The following is a 9,286-nucleotide window of genomic DNA, read 5'->3' as shown; positions in this document are numbered from 1 at the left end:
AGCGTGTGCCGATATATCGCAGCTTTAGGGGACGATTTATCGCAGCACGTAGATACGGAAAACACGAGACGTGAACGACTGCCTCGGGCATACTGGCCCAGGCGATATATCGCCTACAGGGGGCGATATATCGCCTCTTTCAGTATGTTTTGAAAGTTTTTGAATTCTTTTTCCATTCAGCCATTCAACCTCTTGATAAGTCCAGCATCTTTTTGAACGAGTCTTCAGCCTCTGCTGAACGATTATTCAAATTATTTTCACCTAAAAAGCTATTATTTTTATTCAAGTAAAATCAAGATCCTTTCATTCCTAAACTCTATAAATAGGACCTAGTACCCATCTATTATTCATCTTTTGCTCTAAGTTCAGAGGCTGCAAGTGCTAAGTGAGTGTGAGAGTGTAAACACCTGGTTTGGGGAAATCATAAGCTTGATCCTCATAAGCTTATCAAACACTTTGGGAAGTAAGGTTCTATAGTATTTCGGTTTGTGGTGTAGATTGGTCTTACAAGTCTTTAAGGTAACCCAAAACTCTAGTTCATTGGTTTTATGTTATTTTCTTTCTCATAGCCTTCTACTCAGTCTTCTAACCTCATTCTTATTTTGGTTAGGAAATCTAAGTTCTTGAGCACATAAGTTTCGGTAAGTATGTTTCTCAATGGTTTAGTCTTCCCATTCCTTTTCATCTCTTTTTCTTCATTAGACTCACTCTTTTTCATAATGGTTATTAGGAGTGTTCCAAAGTCCCAACGCTGTCCACATATCCTGGTAACTTTGGTAAGGAAAATAGGATAGAAATGCATATGTTATATGTTCTATATGTTATCTTATGTTTCTTATGTTATGATAAGTGTTATGATATGTATGTTTATAGGCTTGGGCATATGACCCATATGACTAACAAGACCCCAAAAAGATTATGGGCATATGACCTACTTAGCTAGTAGGACCCCACTAATCTCATGGGCATATGACTTGTTTAGTCTATGGAACCCCAAGTAATAATGGCCATTATAGTATGTGTATGTAATAAGTGTTATGATATGTCTTTATGTTTATTATGAAATTTATGTATGTGAAGTATGTGTTAGATTTTTCGTTGCTGGGCATTAGGCTCATTCCTCTTTGTTTAAATGTGCAGGAAAATAGCTATTAGTGGCGGTAAGGTTCGTGATGCTTGGAGATTGTGTATCGATGATGAATGGAGTCAAGGAGTCAAGGAGTCGAGAGTTCGATTTCGAGGATGTAGTCATTTGTTTATGATCTTTATATGTATTTTCCGCACTTACTATGTAATCCCTTTATTTTATAAATCATGTTATGTTTTTTTTTTCAAACAATGGGATCCCATATCCTTCTTGATATTTATGTAAGTAACTCTTATTTCTATAAGTTTTCTAATAAAATTATGGTATTTTCGCAAATGTAAGTTTTAGTAAGAATTTGTATGTATAGTTTCGTTAATGGTCCAAGAGTCTAGAATAGTTGGGTCATTACAATTTTTCTTGTGCAATCAAAGCAGTGATGGGATTTCCAGAGATGGACATATTCTGAATAAAATAAAAAAATACAAACATATTATTATTATATTTAGAAAAATAAATATCAAAGTTTCGGAAATTAAACGTGATGCATGAGCACAATTAAAACACATAAAATAAAGATTAATTTCCACGATAAAATTTTCTAACAATTAAAGTGCCGCCTTAGGGTCGGTCAAATTAATTTTAGAGAATTTACAAGACATTCTTATCTTTATTGTTTAATACTTCAAATAACTCTTTATTTTCTCTTTTAAACATTAAAGTACCGCTTAGTTTGGTCAAGTTATGATTATCCACTCTCAAGCTTAATCATAACTTTGTGAGTATAACCCATTATTTCGGAGTTCATGACTTAACTTAGGACATGCCGCCTTAGGATCGGTCAAGCCTAAAATACATCATTAGTTCCTATCTATGTAAGAAATATAACCTTGCTATTGATATGTCCAGACACATTCCTTAGGGGGACGAAAACAAAGCCGTCGCGAGGCGCTATTCATATCTCACGGTGTCATATTAATAATGGAGACCATGGGTTATGTTTGAGATATCAACCCTCTCCCACTCACTATTTTGAAATAAGTGTTTTTAACTTAATTAATTCTAAATTAATTATAGTTTCTTTAAACTTTATGAACACAATTAAAATTGGAAAGAAAGCGAGTTTCTAGGTCCATGTCCAATTTTAAATTACCAATCATGTTCATCTAAACTTTACTAAAAATACTTTTTTAAAATAAAGTTGGTTTAAAGAAATTAAGTCATAAAGACTTAAAAAATTTGGTGTGATATTTTACCAAGTTTTCAAAATAAAACTAAGTAATTTACATGCAATTGATTTCCCAAAACAATTCATATAAACATATAGGACAATCCTAATAATCATGTTTCTACTAATGAGATGCATGATTATAACTGTGTGGGTTTTCATGTATGGCATACAATGCATGAACATGTTATCAATCACATTAACCACATGAATATAATTATTTAAATAAATAAATAAACAATAAATGTTGAACTGGGTGCTTTTGGGTATTTCTAATTTTACAACCACTTTATAAAATTATAACAAATAAAATAAAATTGCCTTGATCTCCATCGGGCTTCTTTACTTTACTGTCGATAGGATATGTGGCATCGTTGGTCCAGAACAATAATAAGAAAATAATTTTCAAATTATTTTTGATTAATTAAAACAAATTTTTAAATAATCATTATTTTTATTTTTCTTTTTAATTAAAACAACTTTTAATTAAAACTGAAATGAATTTAAATTAAAATCTCTTATTTTGAAAAAAATAATTTTTAAATAAGATATTAAAAAAAGTTTGTTAAGACAACAAAAATATCTCATTATTTAAATATCAAATTTCAAAAATAGGATATTTAAACATTTAAAATTTTTAAAAAATAACAGATTAATTTCAGAAAAAAAATAAAAAAATTCTGGACCGTCAAGCGGGGCCACACGACGTCAAAACGGGGCCGTCGGGGCCAGACCGTATGGCGTCCGTACGACGTCGGGCAGTGGCTCTGAGGTTGGCCTCGGAGGTGCGGTGGCTGATTTCTGAATTCCGGGCTCCGTTCTGACTTTTGTGTGATCGGAATTATAATTTTATGGTATCGAAAACCAAATAAAATTACATAAATCCTATGCCCTTTAATGGCTTACACAATGATCTAATCATAAACAAATCCTAACCCAAAAACACCATACAATTAACGATTCAACATTCCCACGCATTCAATCACATTAAGCCATCCATTCATAAATAAATGCATAAAATTAAACCCACACAGATTCAATACATATACATGTGAAGATGGCTCTGGTACCATTTGTTGGTTTTTATTGATCAAATCAGAGATTATGCGCAGCGGAACAACAATCAAATTGTCAGATTAATCCCATAAGATTTCTAGATCTACTTCTTCACACTCATATATATATTGAATCAAGGACAATAATAGAAAAATTACCTCAGGTTCTTCCTTGTTGCTATCTTTTCGTATGGCTAAATCCTTGAAATCTCACACCAAGATCTTCCAAAATGTTCCTAGGCACACAAAGAACGAGTGTTGACTCGCTATACAAATAATAGGCAATAAACTATTTATCAGATGTTCCCAACACATGAGATCTGATAAAGTTTGGACCTAGGTTTTGTGAAGAACAATGACCTTTGTTTTTGTCACTGTTCTCTTTTCTCTGAGAGAATCCTAGATATTTTTCTATCCCTGAAAACATACGTTCTGTGAAAACTGATATCCAATATATTAAAATATTTGTTATTTTAAACAAATTCAAAATAACTGATCAGTTATCAGATTTTTGTTTAAATAATAATATTTTAATCATATTAAAATATCTCATTATTTATTTAATATTTAAATAACTAAAATTGTGGAATCAAGAGACTAAGTCCATCTCTTATGCGTGTAGCACAGTGCCTGAGCACTGTGCCACACGTGTACCACATGCATGTGCAGGCATGTGATTTTTCCCAATTTCTATTATTATTTAAATACAAAAAATCCCAAAAATAAATTAATTCAAAATTAATTATATTTTTGCTAAATAAAATTATTAATTAATTCTTAATTAGTTAATTACACATAATTAAACAATAATTATGTTTGATACATAGAAAAATATTTTACTTATCACATAAGTCCTTTTTGCCCATTTTGTATTTGCCTTTGACAGTGATTGTTTGAGCCAATTCGGGGACCATGGACCTATAACATTAAGCTCCAATAAATTGAAACTAAATAATTAAACTCTTTAATTATAATAGATAATTTATTAATTCTGATATTACTCCCCTATAAATTCAGAATTGCATTCTTTATGTTATAGATATACTTTTACAGAAATCTTTTTCTTAAGTCGTCCATTGATATAACCATCTTTCAATAGTTCAACCCTCTAATTAATTAGTTCATAAATTAGAATGGGAGAATTACCATTTAACCTTTCTAATTTACTTCTTATTCCTTAAGTATCATTAATTCAGTAGTGAATAATTAATCTATAATTTAATTATAGATTTGAGCTCAAAATCATTCAGTTCCAGAATTAACCCTTAAGGGAACTAATATACGATCCGTTAGGAAATATTAGATTCCGTATTGTTGATACATGTTCCCAGCCATCCATGATATTAAATCTCCAAAACAAAAGTCATTAGCCTCATTCTTTGAAGAGACCTTAACGAATGAATCAAAAGATTTAATAAACATGAACAGGAGTTCATGAACACTCAGGATTTAGGTTGATCTATAAATGATCATCAGTTATGATATGAATTACAAGTCTTTATTATTAAATGGTTTTTGGATAAAGACTTTAATTCATATCAGTCCATGTCATATATAATCATATTATATAAAGCACCTTTACCGAGATGTCTTACCACATCAATAATCCGAATCTAGATTATTTGTATCATTATGATACTCAGTAAACCGAACTTACAACTCCAATTAAAGAATCCCATAACTTTAATTTGTTGTTGTTGACTGTTTTTATTCATTCATGTGATCTTAATTCTCTCGTACTAATACAAGATCACATCCTCAATAATGAATATGGAATTTTTCTGATATTTACAAAATTATTCAAACAATAATTTAACAATCTAAATATAACAATAATAATTAAACCATTGTATTTATTTATTCACAGAAAAAACAAATGTCTTTACATGCTTTTAGGACACACTCCTAACACTAGTCACAACCAAGATAAGAGATTCCATCAATTATAATTGAATAAAGGTTTTCGGTCTAAGTTCTAGCCTTCGGAACATCGAATTTCACCAAGCACGGTAATGGAATTGATTCCGAGCACCCTAGGTTAGGTTCCAATATCTAAAACCTCCTCAAAGCCAAAAATGACCTTAAGAGCCGCGACCTTAACCCCTCCATGCCGCGGCCCACCTCCAACCAGAGGCCCAGCCTCTCCAAACAGCACACACGGGCCGCGACCCAGCACTATCCATGCCGCAGCTGATTAGAGGTGAAAAATGCACATTTGTTGATTTTAATTGTCAAATAAATTAAGTATAAATTAATATTTTCATGGAATTAATATGATTTATTTTATAAATGAAAATATTTAATTATGATTTAATTTATTGTTATTTTGTAGGAATTAAAGTTGTATTTTTACACTTTGAAATTAAAAAAATAATTAAATATGAAAAAAAAAGAATAAAAAGTGGCATTTTTATTGAAAGAAAGTGGCCCAATTGGAAGGAGAAGCCCAGGCCCACCGAAGCCAGCCGTCTACCAGCCGAGCCGAGCCGCTGACGCCTCCCTGCCAGCCTGCTGCGCCACCTGTTCCCAACAAGCCTCTTCTTCAGCCGAAAGCCCAGCTACCCTTCAGCACTCTAAGCCCCCAACGCCCAACAAAGACCCAACCTAGCTTCCCTCCAACAGGCCCAACGAAGGCCTAGCTCCTCCACCTCCAGCAACCCAAAACCGAAGGCCTCCTCCCTTCCCTTCAGCCAGCGCCTACGTGGCACTTCCCTATTGGCTGGGAATGGGTCAAAACCCTCTTGTGCCACCAGCCACCTATTAGGAGTGTGTCCTAAAAGCATGTAAAAGACATTTGTTTTTTCTGTGAATAAATAAATACAATGGTTTATTATTATTGTTATATTTAGATTGTTAAATTATTGTTTGAATAATTTTGTAAATATCAGAAAATTTTCATATTCATTACTGAGGATGTGATCTTGTATTAGTACGAGAGAATTGAGATCACATGAATGAATAAAAATAGTCAAAATCAACAAATTAAAGTTATGGAATTCTTTAATTGGACTTGTAAGTACGGTTTACTGAGTATCATAATGATACAAATAATCTAGATTCGGAATATTGATGTGGTAAGACATCTCGGTAAATGTGCTTTATATAATATGATTATATATGACATGGACAAATATGAATTAAATTCTTTATCCAAAAACCATTTAACAATAAAGACTTGTAACTCATATCATAACTGATGATCATTTATAGATCAACCTAAATCCTGAGTGTTCATGAACTCCTGTTCATGTTTATTAAATCTTTTGATTCATTCGTTAAGGTCTCTTCATAGAATGAGGCTAATGACTTTTGTTTTGGATATTTAATATCATGGATGGCTGGGAACATGTATCAACAATACAGAATCTAATCTTTCCTAACGGATCGTATATTAGTTCCCTTAAGGGTTAATTCTGGAGCTTAATGATTTTGAGCTCAAATCTATAATTAGTTTATAGATTAATTATTCACTAGTGAATTAATGGTACTTAAGGAATAAGAAGTAAATTAGAAAGGTAAAATGGTAATCTTCCATTCTAATTTATGAACTAATTAATTAGATGGTTGAACTATTGAAAGATGGTTATATCAATGGACGACTTAAGATAAGATTTCTGTAAAAGTCTATATATAACATAAAGAGTACAATTCTGAATTTATAGTGGAGAAATATCAGAATTAATAAATTAACTATTATAATTAAAAAGTTTAATTATTTAGTTTCAATTTATTGGAGCTTAATGTTATAGGTCAATGGTCCCCGAAATGGCTCAAACAAACACTAACAAAGGTAAATACAAAAATGGGCAAAAATGACTTATTTGATAAGTAAAATATTTTTCTATGTATCAAACATAATTATTGTATAATTATGTGTAATTAATTAATTATTTGATTTAACAAAAATATAATTAATTTTGAATTAATTTATTTTTGGGATTTTTTGTATTTAAATAATAATAAAAATTAGGAAAAATCATATGCCATCACTAGCATGTGGTACACGTGTAGCACAATGCACAGTCACTGTGCTACACGCATAAGAGACTCAGAACAGTTTTTTGGTTCCAAAATTTTAGTTATTTAAATATTAAATAAATAATGAGATATTGTAATATGATTAGAATATTATTATTTAAACAAAAATATGATAATTGATTAGTGATTTTCAAATTGTTTAAAATAACTAAGATTATATTTTAATATATTGGATATATTAAATATATGATATCAGTTTTTCAGAACGTAACTTTTCAGGGATAGAAAAATATCTTGAAATCTCTCTCAGAGAGAGAATAGTGATACAAACAAAAGTCACTGTTCTTCACAAAACCTAGGTCCAAACTTTATCAGATCTCATGTGTTGAGAACATCTGATAAATAGATTTTGCATATTATTTGTATAGCGAGCCCACACTCGTTCTTAGTGTGCTGAGAACATTTTGGAAGATCTTGGTGTGAGATCTCAATGATTTTGCCATACAAAAAGATAGCAGCAAGGAAGGACCTGATGTATTTTTTTTATTCATGTCTTTGATTCAATATATATATATGCATGTGAAGAAGTAGATCTAGAAATCTTATGGGATTAAATTAACAATTTGATTGTTATTCCGCTGCGTATAATCTCTGATTTGATCAATAAAAACCAACACCACCTTCAACCCATGTTTTGTGGGTATTGGACCTTGCAAAATTGTCATTTTGAGCTTTAAATCTCATCTTTTTTTTTGTGCTTTAGAAAAATGGCATATTGACCATACACCAAAATAACTAGGTTAATATTTATAATAAGATTTGATTTTTCAAAATCATATTTTATTATTAATATTTCAGATTTATTTTGTAAACCCCATTTTGTTGTTTAATTTCTTTTTAGTCATTTTCTCCCTCTATAAATAGGGACTCTCATTTCACATTTAATATGTACTTTTTAGGTAGCAAAACTCTACCAAATTTTAGTCTCATTCCTCATATTTTCTCTCTAGAATTTACTATGTGCTTAAAGTTTATATATTTGAGTGATTTATTTTCTTTCATCTCTATTTTTTCATCTTGTTATCTATATTTATGTTTACTAATAGTATATAGATTTTCTCAAGCACTTTCTATGTATTATCAAATTAGTGAAAATAATATAGATAATATTTTTATCATTTTCTCCATCTCATTCATATATATTTACTTTTGCTAAAATCTATATAGAATTAGTCATGCTCTTTCTATGTATTTTATAAATAGTAAAAATAACATTTGTGTTAAGTTTGATGTCCAATCTTTTATTGCATTATTGCCAATGGTATAATGTCATTTTTAGATTTCTCATAAGATATATCTCATCTTTCCATGGCAAAGAATAATAATCACTTGAATACATTTTTGTAGAACATATTTGTCCTTCAATGTTAAATCTTCAAAATGAATAATTGAGATGTGAACTTCTCATTTGTGTAATTTTTGTGAATCAAAGATCCAAATAAATAAGTATGCATATTGGTGACTCTTGATCCTTCCTACTTGTTACCTATTGTTACATTACACTTTATTCTATCTTTATTTCTAACCTTTAAATCTAAAAAAAAAAAAAATATCACTTGTTCTATTTTCTTCATATTATTTATCTCTAACATTTATTTATTGATTAACTTATTTCTTAACCTCCTTGTGGAATTGACCGCCCATCTATACTACGACTACCGCTAAATGGAAGTCATGTTTGGGCGTTAAACAGCGGTGCACCCTTCTCTTCAACTCCCACCTGTTCTAGAGGGTCGCGGCACACCAAGAACAGGGCTGCAGCCCGACCCCTTCAAACCCAGAAAGTTCATCATTTCTAGCAGTCAAACCTCACTCAATTCAACCCCAAACCATCCCAATAATACAATCTAACCATCACAAACATTCTAACATGCACTCAGC

The sequence above is a fragment of the Humulus lupulus genome, chromosome 9 (assembly GCF_963169125.1).
Source record: "Humulus lupulus chromosome 9, drHumLupu1.1, whole genome shotgun sequence".
NCBI classification, from domain to species: Eukaryota; Viridiplantae; Streptophyta; class Magnoliopsida; order Rosales; family Cannabaceae; genus Humulus; species Humulus lupulus.
The sequence above is the reverse complement of the archived record's forward strand: the minus strand, read 5'-3'. Positions refer to the sequence as shown.